Source organism: Bombina bombina, chromosome 7, assembly GCF_027579735.1.
Source record: "Bombina bombina isolate aBomBom1 chromosome 7, aBomBom1.pri, whole genome shotgun sequence".
In the NCBI taxonomy this organism is placed as follows: domain Eukaryota; kingdom Metazoa; phylum Chordata; class Amphibia; order Anura; family Bombinatoridae; genus Bombina; species Bombina bombina.
The window spans coordinates 88,282,630-88,306,482 of record NC_069505.1 but is presented as its reverse complement, the minus strand read 5'-3'; positions in this window follow the sequence as shown (position 1 = coordinate 88,306,482).

Genomic DNA, 23,853 nt, shown 5'->3' with positions numbered 1-23,853 from the left:
AATAATAGGAATAAAAATAATAATAATAGGGGCAAAGACAGAGACAAAGTCAAAACAATCCAAAGTATGGGCAGGCAGCAGGCAAGCGAGGAGACAGGGAGAATCCGAGGTAAAGTATCAGGAAGTCTGTATAATAAAATCAGAGTTAACACAGATGGAATACAAGGAAATAACTCCAGAACCAGGAAGCAAGGAAAATAACCAAGCACTGACTGTGGGACGTGCTGAGAATTTATAGGGAAACTTAGTCATGTGACCGGTCACCTGCCGCCAGTAGGTGGAGCCAGCAGAGTCAATAAGAGGACGTCAGGGACTCTGCGCCATCTTGGTTTTTCTCAGAGTCCCTGGACTGCTCTCCTCCATCAGACCCCTTCTCCCTTCCTATGCTCAAATGCAGAGTTTGCGTGGCGGCTGCAATTCTACCGCGATGGCACACTTGCCGCAAAACTCGGGAACAAGAAGGAGAGGGGAAGACAGTCGCAGGCCAGCGATAGGAGGACAGGGGGGCAGAGACCGTGACCGCACCACCTCTAGGATGCCACCGGTAGCAAGGAGCAGGTAAGTGACCGGCCGTGTCATGACAGAGTCCCCTCCTCAGACGCAACCTCAGGGCACGAAACAGGGTTGGCCGACCAGGATATCTCAGATGAAAGGCTTTGACTTTTGCAGGAGCATGGGCATTCTTGGTTGACTCCCAGGATCGCTCCTCAGGACCACACCCTTTCCAGTGAAGGAGATATCCCAGGCATCCCCTACGAATTATTTATTTATAAAATATTTTGCCAGGAAGGATACATTGAGATTTTTCTCGTTTTCAAGTATTTCCTGGGGTCAAGTATGTCCTGGACCTCAAACTCTTCTGAACCATAAACCATCACTGGAATAGGCGGAGCGGCAACATGTGATCGGAAATGGTTAGGTCTCCAAGGCTTCAGAGACACACGAAACACCGGATTTAACCAGTAGGAGGCAAGGAGATCCAAGCAAACAGTCACTGGAGAAATGACTTTGGTCACCAAAAAAGGCCCTATGTAGCATGGTCCTAATTTCTGTGAAGGACAGGACATATGCAAATTTTGTGTGGATAACCAGAACTTACCCCCCAGCACATAGGTAGGTGTTGGGGACCTCTTTTGCTCAGCATATCCTTTATAACATTGTTGTGCCATCTTTAAGGTATCAATTAGTATCTGCCTTTGTTGTTTAAGTTTATTTAAATGCAAGGCCACATCCGGTAGTGTGTTGGTACATGGCAACTCGGGGAAGGCACATGGATGGAAAATGTAGTTGGCATAATAAGGCGTGACCTTAATGGAATGATGCATGTGATTATTGTAAGAGAATTCTGCTGTAGACAGCCAGTCATCTTGAAGTTATGTGGTAAAGCAACAGAGGTATTGCTCCAAAGTCTGGTTGGTACACTCAGTCTGCTAATTGGTCTGGGGGTGATAAGCTGATGATAAGAAACATTGGATCTTGAGATGACTGCAAAAATGGGACCAGAAATGGGAGGTTAACCGAGAACCTTGGTCCGTGATGATTGACTGAGGCAATCCATGGAGCCGGTAGATATTTTGTAGAAAAAAGGAGGCGGTCTTGGCAGCAGAAGGAAGTCCAATGGAGGGAATGAAATCTGCCAACTTTGTGAACCTATCGACTACCACCAGGATGGTATTGTGTTTGTTTGTATGACAGAGGTAGATCCACAATAAAGTCCATGGCTATTTATATCCATGGACCTTGAAGGCCTACTTGTCTAGTTTTTGGTGTTTTTGAACGGGCACATATGTAACAGGTTAAGACATATTCCCTGGTATCAGTCTTGATGGATGGCCACCAATAGTAACGACTAATACTTTCCAATGTTTTTGTAATTCCGCCATTGCCCGTGGAAGGAGTGTCATGGTATTGGCTGAGTGCTTCGGATCGAAGCGAGGGTGGCACATACACCTGTTTGTCATGGTACAATAGTCCTTGTTTTTAAGTTAGAGGCAGGATGATAGCAGGTGGTCAAGTACTTAGGTTCCTTATGCGATCTAGAAGTGAGACTAGTATTGCAAGAAATTGATGAGGTGTAAGATAGTGTCTTGAGTTTGGTCAGTGCTGTAAGTATCCTCATATAGGCGTGATAAGGCATCTGCCTTTAGATTCTTGGATCCAGGGCGGTAGGTGATTTGTAGATTTAATCTAAAAAAGAACAAAGCCCAGCAGGCTTGATGAGGGCGTAATCTTTTAGCAGCAGGAAAATACTCTAGATTACAGTGGTCCGTATACATCGTAACAGGTATGGGAGATCCCTCTAATATATAACGCCATTCTTCTAAAGTCTCTTTGATTGCAAGAAGTTCCCGCTGACCTACATCATAATTCCTCTCAGCAGGGAAGTTTTCTAGAGTAGAATGCTACCGGATGTAGCTGTTCATCCCTCTCCCGTCTTTGTGAAAGGATACCCTCAACAGCGATGTCAAAGGCATCTATCTCAAGATAGAAAGTTTTGGTAGTGTCTGCTTGTACCAGAATAGGTGCTTGGGTGAATAATTTGCTTGAGTGAATCATTTCTTTAGTTTTTTGAAGGCCTCTTGGGCTTGAGTTGTCCATAGAAATTTATCATGTTTCTTAGTCAAGGTGGTTATGGCAGAGCATATTTGGGAGAAACCTCTGATAAGGTGTCTGTAAAAGTTTGCGAACCCTAGAAAACGTTGTACAGATTTCTTATATTTACGTACGGGCCATTCCAAAATAGTTGTGATTTTGCGGGGATCACTTTGGTTCTGTCCAGGAGTGATGATGTAGCCCAGGATGTTTTTGTGTCTACACAGTGCAATTCGATCATTAAAGGCAAATACCTTGCACAGAATGATAAAAGAAAACAGTTGAAAATGAATGGCCTGTATACATGTCCGACTGATTACGCTATCTATTTACTTAAATGCCCATGTGGGCTGTATTACATTGGCGAGATGACCAGGGCTGTTAAGGATAGGTTTAGTGAACACAAAACTTCCGCTAGATCTAAAGACATGACTTTACCAGTATCCTCTCATTTTGTCCAAAAAGGACACTCCATTACCCAACTTCGCTTTCATAATATTGAACATATACCCCATTTAAGGAGAGGAGGTGATAGGGAGCTTAGATTAAAACAAAACGAAGTATGTTGGATTAAGTTCATCAATACATTGCATCCTAATGGTCTGAATATCGATTATGATTTGCATTTGTTTTTATAAAAAAAAATGTTTTGAATTTTATGTGACTAATAGATGTCACTATTTATCTGTATTTTGTATATATTGAGCACTGGAAGGGTTAAAACATATTTTGTTAAATGTATAATCTGATTGGAGGAAACAGGTATTTAAATTGGTGCTGAACACCTGTACCAGTATGCATGATTAAGGACCATGTAGGACCGAAACGTTGCATGTTTTTTTTGCTCTTAGGTACACCAATACATTTTTCACCTGCTGCAAGCTGTGGTGCTGTCACTCTTCTTAATTTTGGTTTGGAACTACATTTCCTATTAAGCTTGAGGATGTCTGACCTACGCTAACACTAAACATGCAGAAATTTTAAAGACTTTATTGTCCTTGTAAAGTATCTTAAAGGGATAGAAAGGTCAAAATTGAAATGTGTATAGGTGCATTTCAATATGAAATATAAATATTTTTGCAATATACTTCCATTAGTAAAAATGCTTCTAGTAAAAGTGATTACTGTTTTTCAGGGGAATACGTACATATCCTGTGAGGGCTTGTGCACTACTACTCAAACACCATGTCTGCTCAGAGAACAAGCTATGGCTTATATGATACAAATTATGGCATGGTGTTTGAATACTGGTTCATGGCCTTAACATGATATGTGCATATGCTGCAGACAAACAGTAATTACTTTTACAAGAAGCATTTTTGCTAATAGAAGTATATTGCAAAAATGCTTCTATTTCATATTAAAATGCGTCTTGAAAAAGCTAGCAGCAGTTAGAAACGATCGTTGGAACTATTTAAGCATTGTTCAAATTGGTCACAAGTAGGGGTACTTGCCCGGTACAGAAAGATTACAGATACTGTGTGGAGCTTTATGCGGTCTGTATTTAAGGACTTTTACACTTACAGTATCTCTATGTTTTTACCTGTAACCCTTAGTGATGTATGAACTTTAGCTTTTGTTTTTAATAAATTGTACATTTGCTTTAAGCTTTGCCATCCTCTGCATCCAGTTTGTCTTGGGTCTGAACAATAGAGCTTAGTATCTTGAGTTGTTAAAGCTCTAATTAATGTGAGTATTCTGGGTCTGCCTTCCATTGGAGGAGTGAATAATTACACAGAAGTATGCTATGATGTGTTTTTTTCCTTTTGAGGATCACTGTCTGAGCTTTTAGTATTTGTGTGACTGTTTCAAGTAAAGATTCCTTTTACTTTGGATATCTATCTGCATCAGCTCCATTTCGGCTCTGTGGCATTGCCCTCTCTTGGATCCACTCTTATCTCTATAATAGGTCCTCTTATGTCTTATTTGCTGGTGACTCCTCCTCTTCGTTGCCTCTGTCTGTTGGAGTACCTCAAGGCTCTGTTCTAGGCCCTCTACTCTTCTCTATCTATACTTCCTCACTGGGTAATCTTATCAGTAGCTATGGCTTCAACTATCACCTCTATGCTGATGATACTCAGATCTATCTATCCACCCCTGCACTCTTTCCTTCTGTCCTTTCCCACATCAACGACTGCTTATCCGGCATTTCTTCCTGGATGGCCTCTCATCACCTAAAAATCAACATGTCTAAGACTGAGCTTCTTCTAATTCCCCCATCTAATTCTACTCCAGTTCCTAACTTTACTATCACGGTTGGTGACACCAATATCTCCCCATCACCCCAAGTTTGCGGCCTAGGAGATACACTTGACTCCAATCTGTCCTTCACACCCCACATCCAATTGCTCTCTTCATCCTGTCTCAACCACCAATGCAATATCTCTAAAATTCGTCCATTTCTGAGTGCTGAAACTACTTAACAGCTAATCCATTCCCTAGTAATTTCCCGGCTTGACTACTGTAATAACCTACTAACTGGCCTTCCACTCTCCCCCTTCAATCCATCCTAAATGCCTATGCTAGGCTAATCCACCTCTCCCGACACTCTGTATCTGCTGCACCCCTCTGTGAGTCCATTCACTGGCTCCCCATTCAATAAAAATTATCAATCTGACCTACAAAGCCCTAACCAATGCAGCCCCCCTACCTGTCCTCACTCATCAACAAATATATTCAAGCCCGTTCCCTAAGTCCAACAATGATCTACTCCTTGCATCTTCTACCATCACCTCCTATGCTACACTACAGGACTTCTCTCGCACAGCACCAACCCTCTGGAACGCACTTCCAAGAGCTGTCAGACTTTCCCCCAACCTCTCCTCCTTTAAACGCTCCCTAAAGACGTTCTTGTTTAAGGAAGCCTATCACCAAATCAATAACTATTGAATTCCTCTTTCCTAATAGTTGCCCTCATCTAACTCCACACTAACATCATTCCCACCTTTGCAGTCCCCACCCCCTGTTTCTCACCCTCCTACCTATCTAAATGGTAAGTTCCCACGGAAACAGGGCCCCCTATTCCCCCTGTATTTGTTTGTTAAATTTTGTCTGGTGCCTCATATTGTACTGTCCTTTTATCTGTGTTACCCATGGACAGCGCTGCGGAATCTGTTGGCACTTTATAATAATAATATCTTTATTTGTGTATGGTTAATAGTACATTTTATTTTTTGCATTATATACATTTTTTGTGATCTCAACTGTTGAGAACAAAACAAAATGCTACATCTCTAGGGGGCGCTATTTACTAATCACCTGGTTTGATTATGAGACTCAATTGTCTCTTGCACAAAGTGAAGTGATAAAGATAAAAAGATAATATAGTAAAAATCAACAATCTATAAAAAATAATAATAACTAAAAATACTATAAATAATAAAAAAAAAAAAAAAAAAAAAAGTAAAATCATTAAAAAAACACCTGTGTGCATGAATTAAAAACAAAGAATAAGATACACACTTGAAAATAAAAAAGGTGTAAATATTAACACCTATGCACATAAACCCAAATAGGTTTAAGTAATGTCTTATCTGATAAAAAACGTCCAATGGTATTCTGTGTCTTTCCAAGGACTCCGTATGGATCCCTTCCCTGGATCAAGAAATGATAATTGATGGCTGCTCCTTGTGTAAAAACACTGCTAGCTCCAATAGACTTCTGTGAAAAGGAATCACAAACAAGGGCCCCTCCTAGTGTAACACTGATGATATGTGAGATTGGTATAACATACTCACAAGTGTAGCAGCACCCAATTGTGCTTAGTGGGGCGTACTGGGAACTCTGTGTCACAGCTCACTGATTCAAGAGCAGGGAAAATCCTCTTGACTGCTCCTATTGCTGTGAGCTGGATAATTAAAGCTCACACTTTCAAAAATCTCAAAAAATAAGCTTTTATTTTACAAATTTGTTTTAAAAAACAAAAGAGCACAACATGTACCCTATGTATATTAAAAACAGTAGCGCAACACGTTTCCTCTTGACTGCTCCAATTGCTGTGAGCTGGATAATTAAAGCTCAGACTTTTAAAAATCTAAAAAAAAATAAGATTTATTTTAAAATTAGTTTTAAAAAACAAAAGAGCACAACATGTACCCTATGTATATTAAAAAAAAAGTGTTATTATGATTGCAAAAGTAATTTGTAATGTAATTTTGATGCGTTTTGTGACACTTTTTTGTTTTGCGAAAAATTTAACCAGAGCTCTGAGAACGAGTCATCCTGATGAGCATTAACTTCAATTGTAATACGAGCAAAAAAACGGACATGCCCAAACACCCGGGATAAACCGCTTTTCGCTTGCATAAAACTGTTAGCACTCCACTCATAATCTGTCCCGATATACCCAAAAAATATATGGAAACACCTACTAATTACTGAGCAACTAGATTTGTCCGCTCACTGTAATTGCTAGCTTGCAATAGGCTCTTAGTCATTCTGATGGAAGAATCTGGGTATGGTGGATGCCAGGAGATTGCTATTTACTGGAATGTATAGTGCCTAATGTTTGGTAAAGGAGGAATAATGGTCTGTGGTGGTGTTTCAGGGTTTGGGCTAAACCCCTTAGTTACAATAAAGTATCATCTTAATGCTACAGGGTAAAAATACATTTTAGACAATTGGGATCTTCCAACTTTGTGGCAACAGTTTGGAGGGGACCCTTTCATGCTCCAGCATGACTGTGCCCCTGTGCACAAAGCAAGGACCATGAAAACATGGTTTGAGGAGTTTGGTGTGGAGGAACTTGAGTCGCCTGCAGAGAGACCTGACCTCAACCCACTGAACATCTTTGGGATGAATTGAAACACACATTGTGAGTCAGGTCACCTCATCTTACATTAGTGCATAACATCACAAATGCTATTTTGGCTGAACGGGCACGCATTCCCACAGACACAATGCACATTTTTGTGGAATGCTCATATAGGTGTGTGTCTATATACTTTTGTTATATATAGGTATAAACATACACACTGACCCATATTGTATAACCAGTATAGTTGCCTTTGCATTCAGCTGAAGACTCATCTATCATCAGCCTTTTAAAGTGATGTAAAACTGGACCCAAAGCAACTTCATCCTTGTCACTGTCTTGTAATTTCAGCAAATTTTCTGATATATAAAGAGACATAAGTCAATCACAGCTACTTAATCTTATTAACTGAAGAGGATTTTCACTGTCAGAACTGAGCCTGCCTGTTCTTCCTATAAGGGTCTGGGATAACATTGTGGTCTTGCACATACTATCCTTTGCCATAGGATACTTTTTGCTGTTCTGTTACAATAGTTACTATACAAAGAAGAAGCTGTCTGTTATTTTGGACCTTTTGACTTTTAAGAGGCTAAAATGTGATGAGTGTCAATATGCTGAAGCTCTGTCTCAAATTAAAAGTGGGCTACTTAGCCTGGGAGGAATTTTGCAGTACTTTAACCTTGTAATGCCAATGCAGCTACTATTAAAACACCAAATTTATAATGAAATATGTGTTTGAGACAGAAATGGAGGAGATCTGGCATATGTATGTGTCTGACTGGGTAGTAACATAGTAGATGTGGTTGAAAGAAGTCAGAAGCCGGGGAACTTTCGGTTTGGGCTAAACCCCTTAGTTACAATAAAGTATCATCTTAATGCTACAGGGTAAAAATACATTTTAGACAATTGGGATCTTCCAACTTTGTGGCAACAGTTTGGAGGGGACCCTTTCATGCTCCAGCATGACTGTGCCCCTGTGCACAAAGCAAGGACCATGAAAACATGGTTTGAGGAGTTTGGTGTGGAGGAACTTGAGTCGCCTGCAGAGAGACCTGACCTCAACCCACTGAACATCTTTGGGATGAATTGAAACACACATTGTGAGTCAGGTCACCTCATCTTACATTAGTGCATAACATCACAAATGCTATTTTGGCTGAACGGGCACGCATTCCCACAGACACAATGCACATTTTTGTGGAATGCTCATATAGGTGTGTGTCTATATACTTTTGTTATATATAGGTATAAACATACACACTGACCCATATTGTATAACCAGTATAGTTGCCTTTGCATTCAGCTGAAGACTCATCTATCATCAGCCTTTTAAAGTGATGTAAAACTGGACCCAAAGCAACTTCATCCTTGTCACTGTCTTGTAATTTCAGCAAATTTTCTGATATATAAAGAGACATAAGTCAATCACAGCTACTTAATCTTATTAACTGAAGAGGATTTTCACTGTCAGAACTGAGCCTGCCTGTTCTTCCTATAAGGGTCTGGGATAACATTGTGGTCTTGCACATACTATCCTTTGCCATAGGATACTTTTTGCTGTTCTGTTACAATAGTTACTATACAAAGAAGAAGCTGTCTGTTATTTTGGACCTTTTGACTTTTAAGAGGCTAAAATGTGATGAGTGTCAATATGCTGAAGCTCTGTCTCAAATTAAAAGTGGGCTACTTAGCCTGGGAGGAATTTTGCAGTACTTTAACCTTGTAATGCCAATGCAGCTACTATTAAAACACCAAATTTATAATGAAATATGTGTTTGAGACAGAAATGGAGGAGATCTGGCATATGTATGTGTCTGACTGGGTAGTAACATAGTAGATGTGGTTGAAAGAAGTCAGAAGCCGGGGAACTTTCGGGCAGCAGAGATTTTCAGTTGCAATATTTTGTGCTGCTCTGACTGATCAGAATATCTGTTCAAAATCTTTGTTATGCGGGATCATCTAGCATTTACACTTACAGATCTTGAATTGTGGAATGTTCCTGAATAGTTTGAGCTAAAGATTATGTCTGCAAACAGCCCTAATATTTCAGAGTAATAATTGAGGTTGCAGCCTCCATACCCTCCCCCCCAGCAGGAGCCTTTCAGGTACCTGCTGTATCACAGCAACAAGATATTGCTGAATTAAAGCCATATAGGAGAGATATATTAACACATTTATATAGTCATGGCTGACTTCTATCTACTTATTAAAAACTATGCTCAAGGACTTTGAGGAATATTTCTTTAAAAGGATCTACAACCTTATTTTGCCACTATGTTAAGAAAGCCTGAAACTTAATGTGGATCTGCAGGGAGATTCTCCTGCACGCTATACTGCAGCTGAAAAGCCACTCACAGCCTGATTAGAGTTGCTGAAACTAGCCCAGATAAGTTTGTTAGGGGCATGCTGGATCCTGTAGCAGGAGATGTCACATTGCAAGTTGAAACTTGGACCTCCTTAAGGGCTAGCCCTCAACACCAGAGCCAAATCATAGCATCAGAAGATGCAGTACCCACTACACCTGAGGTACTTGACATGCTGAACAAGGGGGATCACACTAAGCACAATACTTATGGTGACTTAGATGGAATTATCGCCCTTTTACAGAAGCAGTGGAATATGACTGCATCACAGCTCTTAAGTTGTGAGTTGGCTACTATTGCGAGACTTCAATGGTATTTGGTGAAGCTGGACTTTTGTGCCTTGAAAGAGAGATGTGTCGATTTGCTTATGTGGCTTTAGGCTCAATCTGGAGTGGGCTAGACAAGGGATTCCTCTCTTGACAGTTATCCCTGAGTTTAAGATGACATGATTGACTCCTACCTGTAGCTAAGGCTTTGTAGCTACCATGTTTTGGGACTCCTATGGCTTTGTGTTTCAAGTGGATACCTACGCCTTAATGATGTATCTTCCTTTTCCCCTTGTTGGTTTAGAATTCAATATAGGGGATGAATTAATATTTTTCTTGCCTAGTAGTTTTCTATATACTGTGTTCATTTACTGCTCATTGTGTGGGGTTATAATAGCTACTGTCTTTCTAAGAGGTGGTTAATACGCAGCATTTATTTTGCTTTAGAAAAACGTTAATACAATACACTCTCCTGGAACATAATCTTGTCCTGTGGTCAGCGGCCGCGACTAAGGGACAGGAGTCACGATGTGTTGTGTTATCTCTACCTTTGCATATTGTTACAAACTACAGTAGTTTAACAACCGACAATATTTTATAAATAACCCTGGGCTAACAGTACTTATTATATCTAAGTTAATGACATTTTAATAGTTACATAGTTGATAACTTTTGGTGCTGCAAAACTTAAGCCATATTTATGTGTCAATGTTAGATATGGATACCTCAAAACAGAGTATAGGTGGTCAGCAACACACAGTCTTTAGAATTAATAGCATAGTTATTGAGAATCAAAATTTGATAAACAAATATTTAAGTTGTTGATATGCGCCTCTTCTACTAATAGCGGACTCTCTGTTTTATGAAAATGAGAAATGTTTATTATATGCTACCCTCTTAGGCCTAGTTTCCATTGAGGTGGTAAAGTTTGGAAACTGGTGGTAAAAACATCCAACTCCATTAATGTCTATGGGGTAGATTTAACAAATGGTGGGCGGACATGGTGGGCATACGCTGCTGGCATATAACATTGCACAAGCATTTTTTGTGAAATGCTTGTGCAATGCAGCCCCCTGCAAATTTGCAGCTGCTAGCAGGGGTTGTCAAATTTTCCAACCGCTGCTTCTTAACGTAAGTTTCAGGTGGACCTAAAACTTTGTGGATAGAAAGCAGCATGCACTGCTTAATAAATCTACTCGTATGGGTAATTTTGATGTTAACACCAGTTTCCAAACTTTACCACCTCAATAAAAACTAGGCCTAAATTAGTCTCTCAACTATTTTTTATTTTACTTTTGTGTATTTACCATATATAGGTATATAGATCTAAAGCTAGATTTATTTCATTTTAAGGAGCTAATCTTACTATTTTGCTGAAATCAGATGCTATAAAATGAGGTTTGCGTTAGTTAGCATTTGCTGTTTGATTTATATGTTTAAATAATGTGGTCTTGCCATCTGTCATTGGCATGCTTGTAATTTGCATATATTTAAGCATGGCGATCTTGCCATTTATTTTTGTTACGTTTGGGATTTTTGTGATCTGTGGAACCAAATAATGCTTGTGTTTGTATTTTCCTAACCTCAATAAAAGAATATATATATATAAATAGATCACTCTACTTTTTAATGTATTTTTTATATGTTTTATGCAACATTTTTGTTTTGCAAAACAGTTAACCAGAGCTCTGAGGACACGGTAATCATTCTAGCGTAAATCGCAACTGCACTCAAGCGATAGCATGTACATTCAATTTGTAATGCAAAAAAGGTACATAGGATGGTTAAACAAAAGAACAAGTGTGATAATGTGATGGTGTTCTCAAATATTTCTGATGAGAAATTACGAGTGTTGAAAATTATAATAATGTTTTAGATTGTGATTAGTCCTCTATAATTGTGTCCAAATATTAGTAAAAAGCCAAGTGAATAGTGTCCCAGAGATCCAGGTTGGAGTCCTTAAAGCGATCTTGAAAAAGGCCCACCCTAGGGCCGAAACACTTCGATAGAAGTCACTGCTCGAGTCTTTGACATAGGCTAAACCTGTTTTTAGTAGGTTTTTATTCCCTATTGTTACATTATTGCACTATGTAAGTTTTATTTCCACTGTTATCGACACCATTGGATTTAACACTTCTTTGGTTCACTGTCCATTATTATTTTTCCTTATTTTTTCTTAGTTTTATTTTTATTTGTCATTTTTTCTACACTTCTTTAAGGACTCCAACCTGGATCTCCTGAACACTATTCACTTGGATTTTTACTAATATTTGGACACAATTATAGAGGACTAATCACGATCTAAAACATTATTAGAACTTTCAACACTAGTTATTTCTCATCAGAAATATTTGAGAACACCACATTATAACACGTACTTTTGTTTAACTTTCTTTTGTACTTTTTATTATAATTTGGTCTACTACTATAGGGTACCCTATTACCTGTCATTTTTATTATAATAAATGTTGATTTTTCTATAGAACTGGATTTTAATATAGATTGCTAATAGAATAGGGTGATACTTTAGCCTTTTTGGCGCTCCCTCTTTCTGTACTACTATGACTATTCTTTGAGTTTCTTAGGGATCTCATTTTGGGAGCTTGTATCGTTTTGTGTTGGCGCTGTGTATATCTAAACCTTTTTGCAATTTGTAATACGAACAGTAAACCTGATGAGCTCAAACATCCATGATAAAACCCTTATCGCTTGCTTTTTACTGTTAGTAATCCACTCGTAATCTGACCCAATATAGGCACATCATTTTATAAGCAGATATTGAAGTTTGTAAAAGTAAAAATGTTAGCACATTTATTTATAATAGGTAAAACGTTCATTAAATGGCTTTTTACATGTACACATGCCAAAATATATATTTTTAGTGTAGAATAAGTATTTCTAAAAAAAAAAAAAAGAAATCTCATTGTTACCTTGAAAGTATATTAATGTGATAATTGCATAATTTGAACTTGGATATATAATTAATGGGATATCAAAATGAAACTAAAAAGTTAAAAACAAAATACTAATAATTAAAAAAAAATATTATGTTTCCTAGGGTGAAATTGTAATAAGTCCAGATGGCTGCTGTCCTATATGCAAAGGTAAGAAGATGAGGTAATCTATAAAAGTCAAAAACACTGACACTGAGCAAAATTCACTGAGGTCTCTGCAATTTTGCCAACTTCATTTACTTCACTAGCTTCTATAGCTCATTAGTCCCTTTGGTTTTCTGAGCAGCTATTTCATTAACACTCTTTTCATTCTTTAGTAAATTGGCTGACATGAAATCTGGTAAATGCATAGAGGCTGGTGGAAACTCTTTGCACATTTTACCCATTGAACAGCTATTGTCTCACATATTTTTCCAAATGTCACAAATTAAAGGGTATATAAACATTGGTTTGCTCAATGTTTTAATTAATTAATTAATTCAAAGACAAATTAAAGTGAAGGTCAAGTTGAGCTAACTCGCTCACTCCTTTGGATAGATTATAAAAAAATAGTGGTACTTTAATTCATAATTTTTTTAAATTCTGAAAATTGGATGTAGTTTTTTACCTTTTACATACCCTCCGGTATACTTCATTCCTCCGCCTGACATTTTGTAAAATTGATAGATAAGCGAGTCCAATTTTAAAGACCAATGGTCGTTCCCCCCCCCCCCCCCCCGGAGCATTCTGCCCCTTTTGGAAAATGTAATGCCATAGTTATGCGCATGCGTTAAACCAGCAAACACCTTGTTTCTACCTCATGCTCGTGCATGTGCAGTTGGCATCAGTGTAAAGATCAAGGCTGTCAATAGAATCCAAAGCGGTAAGACGATCGCTGAAATGCTGCTGATATTCACGATCGTATAGTACTCAATGAATGTTTTAATTCACTCATAGAGGCCTATCTATCAAGCTACGAATGGAGCTTTAAGGGCCTTGTTTCTGGCGAGTCTTCAGACTCGCCAGAAACGCAAGTTATGGAGCAGCGGTCTAAAGACCGCTGCTTCATAACCCTGTCTGCCTGCTCAGATGTGACGGACAGGAATCGCCGCAATTCAAACCGATTGAGTACGATCGGGTTGATTGACACCTCCCTGCTGGCGGCCGATTGGCCACGAGTCTGCAGGGGGCGGCGTTGCACCAGCAGCTCTTGTGAGCTGCTGGTGCAATTCTGAATACGGAGAGCGTATTGCTCTCCACATTCAGCGAGGTCTTGCGGACCTGATCCGCACTGTCGGATCAGGTCCACAAGACCTTTGTTAAATTGGCCTCATTGAATACTATATATCTGTTTCAATGTGTTTTTTGCATGCACAGTTCTTGTCATGATCGAACATGCTTAGGAGCGACGTAGAGAGCGGGTGGGACCTCTGGATACGGTCACATCAAGAGAAGAAGGAAGTAGTGTTGGGGAGGAGTCATCGTAGAACTGGTAAACATTTTAAACACTATTTATTTAAAAAAATAAATATAAAAAAAATCTTAGCGACTATATTACTGCAATATTTATACATGCATTGCGGTTGTCTACAACTGTAAACTTGACCTTCACTTTAATACAGAATAAATTAATATTTGACAAATACACAATAAAAAGGCAATTCAAAAGCACATACTTTGAATTTGAAATGAGCAATAGAATTTCTTTTTGGCAAGTTTCAAAGTTGATTACATTTCCCTCCTCCTGTATCATGTGACAGCCATCAACCAATCACAAAATGCATATAGGTATATACTGTTCACTTTTGAACAAGTTCAGTATGAGTGTGAGTATAAAAAAGATAGTGCACATTTTGATAACAGAAGCATATTGAAAGGGGTTTTTTTTAGATTGCCTGCTTTATCTGAATCGTGAAAAGTTTGACTTTAGTAGCCCTTTAACTTATTTATTTAATTATTTATTTAATTATTGCATAAAAAGAAAGTCTAAAGATAGAATAGGTGACACCAGTCAAAGACAAATCAAAGGGACATGCTGTAATGAGCTTTTTATTTCTGCATTTAACAGTGGGTTTGATCACAATCATTTAGAAAAGATGATCAATTAATTTCTATCATGATGATGAGACCCCATGAGACCTGCCCTTGTTTCTTCAGTACTGTTGGTGGCAGTACCAATATGCACTACACTTAGTCTGCTTTATCTTTCCTACTTTACTAAAAATTCTCCTTTCTCTTGGCTGTATGTATGACTAAGGAATTATGGGAAATTGAGGGGGCGGGATTAAAAGCTTTGTTATTTTGGGTGTTTTGCTTCCTCTAAGTGGACTGCGCTTTAACCTCACATGTGATGTCTCGTGGACTCTCAACATCATGAAATAAAGTAATTTATGAATGTAAGCATACATTTTGTTTTCTAAAGGTAAAATACAAACAATCAAAAGTCCCATCATTATAACTGGGAGTTTGTTCTAATAATTTGTAAAAATTTCCTTTGTTAGAACCAAAACGCTGCAATCGTTTATTCAAAACTGAAACTATATCTATTGGGGAATGCAATCGTGAAGTAACATTAGAACTTGCCTACTGTGTTGGAGCTTGTCCAAGCAGCTCAAAGTGAGTAACTTTTCCCACAATTGTGTATAGATTCTAAAAATCAAAGAGTATAAAAATATCATCATTTTGTTAAATCATTGGTTGAATGTTGTATAACTCCAGCATTATATGACTTTGGGGTTGATTGCAATCTTTTTAGATAATGTTTACTGGCTACCAATACATGTTTGGTTTGGTCATGATGCAAACAATCACACCATTCCTAGACTGGAAAAAGACTGTTTTAGACTAGAATGGATAGTGGAAAAATCACCTCACCCATACAATACTTGAACAATTTCGACTTTGGCAATCATAATCCATCCAACCACAATTTATCAAAGAAATATCAACAACAAAATGGACTAATCAAATTCAGCACACAAATGCATTTGATAAACAATCAAAAACACTAATACAAATAAGGCAGATATGATAAACAATAAAGATATTGAACAACCAATTGCAAACAACCTATGCCAAGCAACAAGAGGACACTACCCATTCTAACAACAGTGACAGCCATTTTTTATTTTTTATAATTGAAGAACAACAAATATCTTACCATAGGAAGAGAGAGAGGGTACTAATGGCACTACTAGGGTGAGATGGCAGGGATGCTAATATATAATTTTTTATTGATCTAAACAATTTATAGATACAATATTATATTAATAAGCAGGGGTGCTATGTACTGTGTATGTAGAACAAAGGTGAATCAGTCGTTGACTGACACAAGTGTACATATATGACGCACTCACATTCCTTTCAGGCCTAGTTGGATTGATAGAGGGAGGAAAAATGGGGGAGGGGAAGAGTATATATTGTTAAAATGTAATCTTTAATAGAAACAATTTAAAAATTATTTAATGTTTCACATACACACAGAAAGAACGACTTAAAAACACAGGGAAATTGTAGTGTTGATGTATTGCAAAAATATAATAATTCACTATCAGTAAAAGTGGTGATCACAAATTCTAACCTAGGATGTTGTTGTTAATCCATAGTTAGTAAAGGACTAGCTAATTCTTTTGTTATAAGAATATTTTAACTTGCAGGGATAGAAGTTGGGGTTGTTGATAATAGCGGTACTTGATAATTAATATTAGTATGAGTTTGGATGGTCATACATATTCTGACCATATACGATCTATCTTTATATCTGTAAATATGCAGCTGACATTGTGGTTGTTGATAATAGCGGTAGTTAATAATTAATATTAGTACGAGTGTGGATGGTCATACATATTCTGACCATATACGATCTAGCCTTATATGTGTAAATATTCAGCTGACATTAGTGACCGCTATCTGTTGATCTGTACTCTTTACTTTTAAACCAGCATAGTGCATACGGCCGCTAGCGGCTACTGATATCTAGCGTTACTTAACTTGTATAGCTATACATAACTTAAGACTACATACAGTCTAATTGCATACAATTTATATTTAACATCAAACAGATAGCAGCTATAGCGATTTGTCGCAGCTGCATATCTGGACGGCTGAATACAAACTAACTATATAAAATATAACTAAAAATCTGTAAATATACGATCTTACGCCGCATACAGTCTATTTGCATACAATTTATATTTAACACCAAACAGATAGCAACTAAAGCGATCCGTCGCAGCTGCATGTCTGGACGGTTGAATACTAACTACCTATATAGAATATAACTAAAAACCTGTAAATATATGAGCCTACTCCGCTTTTACAACCGTTTAAATTTTTTACTGCAATCGATAGCATTCTGATATTCACAAGTATTTAGATGCGGTGACCATAAAAATTAGCGGTGTTATAACTATTTTGATAGGGGCAGATAGCCATGTACAAATCTGCCGTAAATGATTTATCTTAACCCCTCTGCTGCTGGATTCTATTAGCAATCGACCCATCATTTTGTATTTACTGTTAGATGGTTATATATCTATATCAATTAAAAACAATTTTGAACCGCACAAGTACTAATAAGATACATGTAATCCCCACTTTGTATATGTATCTATTTCACAGTTAATAATAATTTATACTAGGAAGTCCTTCCTTTTTTACACTTAAGCAACTTGGCTATGAATGCATTAAACCATTTGTATAATACACATAGTCACGCAGAGGGAAAGGAATATAAGTTCTAGAACATAGTGCAATATAACGTTGAAGGCTAGCGTACTGGCCATAGACCATAGATTGTGACAAATATAAACTTAAGGAATTAATTATATTAGTAATACATGTTACTAATTATATGACATTAACATTTTTCCTTACATAACATCATTAAAGTTATCACTTATATTAGCTTAGACTGAATGGTACTATTAAAGCTCTTTTTATACTAACTACTAGTATGCTCTGAATACTTATATTTCAAATTTATATAGACATGTTATTTTATGTCTAGTATAATCCTTGCAACTATATTAGTTACATAAATACCACTATATACTTTATAGCGAACATAACTCAAGGATATAATTATATCAGTAATACTTGTTGTGAAATATTGTTACGTTCTGCACTGTCTCTTTAATGAAATCTCAAACCAAGTTTACTTAATACTCCTCCCTATCCTACCTCGCTGCTAAGTAATTTGAATCTGAAGGCATGTCAGGCTGAACCTTAGCTTTCTGCTTAGCCTGTTAGAAGAGAATTCCAATCTACCTGAACTTTGTGTTAGTTGTAGTATTGGGACATATACTGTAACTTACTTGCAACATTGTTGCCAGACTCTAATATCTCTCAGAATACTGCTCTCGCTGCTTCCGCAGCACTTACTGATCTCTGTGTCTCATTCCATCAATGGACACCCGGAGCTGCAACAAAGCAGCACGTCAGGAGTAACACTCCCACCAACACTCCTCCTTGATCTCTCACAGCATGCCGCGGACACGCTGAGGGTTTACAGCTCACACGCCTAGCTGGAACAAACACCGGAGCCTGCACCCCACAGTGAGCCGAGTGTTACAACTCACACCCGCCTAGCTGAGAAGTAATACCGGAGCCTACATATCTACAGTGAGTAACACGTTCTCACCAACTCATGCAAGTAGAAATCAGCTAGCTGCACAACAAAACACTGGCACTATAAATTAGGGCTGCTTCTATTGATTAATACCAGAGCCTATATATCTGCAGATATTCTCTCACAATCGGCTCTGTTAGTGTTTCATTCCCTGCCAGCGTGACTCCGCCCAGAGAACTCTCTATAATTATATTGCATCTCTTAAAGTACCAAATAAGGATAATTACTTTAAGCAGACCTCCACTTATCTGTACCTACATTCTAAGTGAAGTTCTAGGAGTAACACTCCTAAATGTGCAGGAGCCTTTACAGTAACTCAAGCTAAACACTGCTGGAATATATATATACATTCCTATTCTCCATCAAAGCCTTTCACCTGTCTTTCAGGTTATAATACATGTTTGCACATATTGTGTTTTCTTTAAATTGTGATACTCTATCTTCAAACTTGTCTTCTCACTATTGGTTTAACCTGTTTCTTCTTCTGACTTCTCTTAGTCCCCTCAAGTCAATGAGCTAAATCTCGACTCTTCTCACTTAAGAGTCTAAGGTAAGGTGTGAGACTGAGTGGTATCTAGATTGCATGCATTACAAATCATACGTATTTCATTACATGTCTTACAAATATATGATATCAGCCTAAGCTGAATGTTGTTACATAAATACTATTCATACCTTTCTATTAGTCTGCTTTGTATATCTATATCCTTGATTAATATATATGTGCTATTAAATGTTCAGTTACTGGACTGATACTCCCTGACAATAGCTGAATTGCAGCTTCATACCTGGAGATTATTTTTCTTCGGATCTTATTCATAACTGGAGACTTCCTTATATAACTCTTAACAGTTAATTCACCAGTGAAGCATTGTTTATATATACTAACTATGGATTAACAACAACATCCTAGGTTAGAATTTGTGATCACCACTTTTACTGATAGTGAATTATTATATTTTTGCAATACATCAACACCACAATTTCCCTGTGTTTTTAAGTCGTTCTTTCTGTGTGTATGTGAAACATTAAATAATTTTTAAATTGTTTCTATTAAAGATTACATTTTAACAATATATACTCTTCCCCTCCCCCATTTTTCCTCCCTCTATCAATCCAACTAGGCCTGAAAGGAATGTGAGTGCTTCATATATGTACACTTGTGTCAGTTAACGACTGATTCACCTTTGTTCTAAATATCTTACCATACATAATATGTAATCAGCATCAATATAATGTAAAATAAATAATAAATTAACATATCTACAATATACTGACACATGACAAATGTATATACATACCAACATTAATGTATAGCTATCAGGTAATTACAAAAAAAATAATTTTTAGGGTTACAAAAAAATACAACATATTGCAACACACACACATATGAACTCCATTAACTCCATTAACTAACTATACAAATCTCTAAAAGGGGCTGTGTGCATTTGTTGTTTGGAAATGGAGAGTTTCACAGTGCAATGCAGAAAAAGATGATGAGAAGAATGGCAGGGCAGGAGAGAATGCTGGACTATCAGAATGTTTAAAAAATGGTCTGGTTAATCAGGAAAGACTCATAGGATGACACTGACTATAGTAGTGTTTATGGTAGGTTTGATTAGTTGGCAAGATCTGCTGGCCAGGCTTGAGATGATGGGAGGTCTGACCAGTTGGTAAGTGCTTCTAGGGAAACTAAAAATCATTAGAGGTCTTACCAGTTGGAGAGATCTGTTGGCCAGGTTGGAGTGCAAGAGAGAATGTGAGCCCTAGACATTAAAGAGGTAGAAACAGGGCCCCTATGATAATATGTCAGAGGCTTTTACTTTAGGCTTTGAGAGATGAATAAATAATTGAGAGGTATTGGTTGTTATGGGTAAGCCTCCTTGATTTATCCAACCTTATAAAGGATGACTTGGATGCACTGACAGTTTTTAGAGGACAGAGGATATCGTCAGCAGAATGCACAGTCCACCTTCTGAAAGGTGTATTCCCTTCCACAGGTTTATTTACTTTCCCTCAATTCCTGAAGCCTGGTGTAAGGTCAAGAGGGGATTATACCTATGGGAAGGATTGATAATTGTACTGATCAAACTACATGCACGATCCTTAAAAATAACCCCACAAAAGATGTTATTGAAGATCTTGCGATGCTTGTGGAAGAGGCTAAAAGTTTGGGAATAATTAATAATAAAGAATTTGATTATATTTGTCCTAAATACCCTAAGATTCCCATCTTTTATTATCTCCCAAAGATCCATAACGATTTAAGAAACCCATCAGGGAGGCCCATTATTTCCTGAATAGAGTTCATTATAGCAAACCTGTCACAGCATGTGGATACATTTTTACAAAAATATGTTAGAGAACTTCCTACTTTCCTTAAATATTCCACTAGTGTATTTAGGATGTTACAAGAAATTAAATGAGATAATAAGTGGTTATTGGTATCATGCGACGTAACCTCCCTGTACACTAACATTTCACATCTGTTGGGTATACAAGCAGCTATGTGTTAAAGATGATGAAATTAGTCTGGCACAAAGGGATTTTATTATCAAGAGTGTAGATTTCATTTTAAATCATAATTCTTTTTCATCTCTTCATGGGTAAATGGGAAAATTGTTTTATTGTGGGCTATGGGGTGAATCTAGTCCTATATAAACTATATATAGATGATATATTGCTTATATAGAAGGGTGGTCAATAATTATTTAGAATAATTTATGGCAACTATCAATAATAATGGAATTGGGCTGAATTTTACATATAAATATGATAAAAAAAAATATCTAGTGTTTTTGGATTTAGAGGTTTTAATGGAAAATTAGATATTATAAACTCACATACTTTTTAAAGATATACAGTAGATGCAAATAACGAAATCCACAAGGATAGCTGCCATCTGAGAAAATGGAAAAATAATATTCAAACAAGTCAGATATTGAGAATAAAGAGGAAATGTACTATACTTGCAGACTTTAAGGATCAGGTAAAAGTTATAGAGCAGAGGTTTTTTTAGAAATACAAGACGAAAACATCAACATACCATTTGTGACCATATATAATAATGATTATAAGATTGTGAACAAAATATTAAAGAAACACTGGGATCTAATTAAGGGGGACCCAATTATATGAGATAAAATCAATCCATCTCCAAAAATTGTATATAGAAAAGCACCCCATTTTATAATAAAGGAAATAACAATAACAAAAAAACAATGATAGATCAAGATTTCCATGTGAATAAATTGTGTGGGTTCTTTTCATGCTACTCTTGTAAAACATGCCACAATGAAACCACATTAAAAGAATTGATAGTAACACAGACTGAGGAAAATTTAGCCATGAAGGATACCATAAGGTAAACGGACAAAGGGTTAATATATATTATACCAAGCTCTTATAAGAAGCAATATTTAGGAGATTCCACCAGGACCCTCAAAGAGAGAATAAGAGAACAACTTTACTGTACTCGGAAAGGTGATTTTGATACTTATATTTCTAACTATTTCCGTGAAGTACATAATAACAGCATGAAAGATTTTTGATTCTGGGCAGTAGGTAAAGTGAGACCTGACTGGAGGGGAGGTAATTTTGAAGAAAAATTACTATACAGAAAATCTAAATTTAAAACCGTCCGACCAGGAGGACTTAACTCAGAAATTGATGTGTCTATTTATATAAAAAAGTATCTACCCAACTTGAAAGGATTTAGAAGGAGCTATAATGTTTAACAGCCCTAAATATAAATGTTGATGTATGGGTATAGAAAAAAACTTATACGTGAAAGATAATCTGTCAATAGAAATATTTACATTTGCATATGATACCCCTTAAGGAAGATGATTGCTAATAAAACTTTTCTCAAATTATGTTCGAATTACCTCATATGGGTAAGAGAAATCCTTTAGGGTAGGGATGGGCGAATATTTCTAAAAATTCGAAATTTAAAACGAATGTTGATACGTTCGTTTGTTCGAATCGAATTTTGAATGTTTATATAACATTCTAACATTCTATTTTCGAATTTTCGTTTTCAAATTTTTCAATAAAATTCGAAAATATTTGTTTGAATAATAAAATGTTTAGCTATGTAATTCATTCAATTTCGAAATGTAATATTCAAATTTGAATGTGACATTCGAATTCAAATGTGACATTCAAATTTGAAATAGTATTTCTAGTCTACAACTGTGTTTAATAAATGTAATATTCGAAATTCGAATGCTGCATTCGAATTCAAATGTCACATTCGAATTTGAAGTAGTATTTCTAGTCTAATTAGCGCCTAGATTTAGAGTTTTGCGTTAGCCGTCAAAACCAGCGTTAGGGGCTCCTAACGCTGGTTTTGGGCTACCGTTGGTATTTAGAGTCAGTCAGGAAAGGGTCTAACGCTCACTTTGCAGCCGCGACTTTTCCATACCGCAAATCCCCCTACGCCATTTGCGTATCCTATCTTTTCAATGGGATCTTTCTAACGCCGGTATTTAGAGTCTTGGCTGAAGTGAGCGTTAGAACTCTAACGACAAAACTCCAGCCGCAGAAAAAAGCCAGGAGTTAAGAGCTTTCTGGGCTAACGCCGGTTCATAAAGCTCTTAACTACTGTGCTCTACAGTAAACTAACACCCATAAACTACCTATGCACCCCTAAACCGAAGTCCCCCACATCGCCGCCACTCTATTAAAATTTTTTAACCCCTAATCTGCCGACCGCACACCGCCGCAACCTACATTATCCCTATGTACCCCTAATCTGCTGCCCCTAACACCGCCGACACCTATATTATATTTATTAACCCCTAATCTGCCCCCCACAACGTCGCCGCCACCTACCTATGATAATTAACCCCTAATCTTCCGACCAGACCTCACCGCTACTATAATAAAGTTATTAATCCCTAATCCGCCTCACTCCCGCCTCAATAACCCTATAATAAATAGTATTAACCCTAATCTGCCCTCCCTAACATCACCGACACCTAACTTCAAGTATTAACCCCTAATCTGCCGACCGGACCTCGCCGCTACTCTATTAAATTTATTAACCCCTAAAGCTAAGTCTAACCCTAACACTAACACCCCCCTAAATTAAATATATTTTTTATCTAACGAAATAAATTAACTCTTATTAAATTAATTAATCCTATTTAAAGCTAAATACTTACCTGTAAAATAAACCCTAATATAGCTACAATATAACGAATAATTATATTGTAGCTATTTTAGGATTAATATTTATTTTACAGGCAACTTTGTAATTATTTTAACCAGGTACAATAGCTATTAAATAGTTAATAACTATTTAATAGCTACC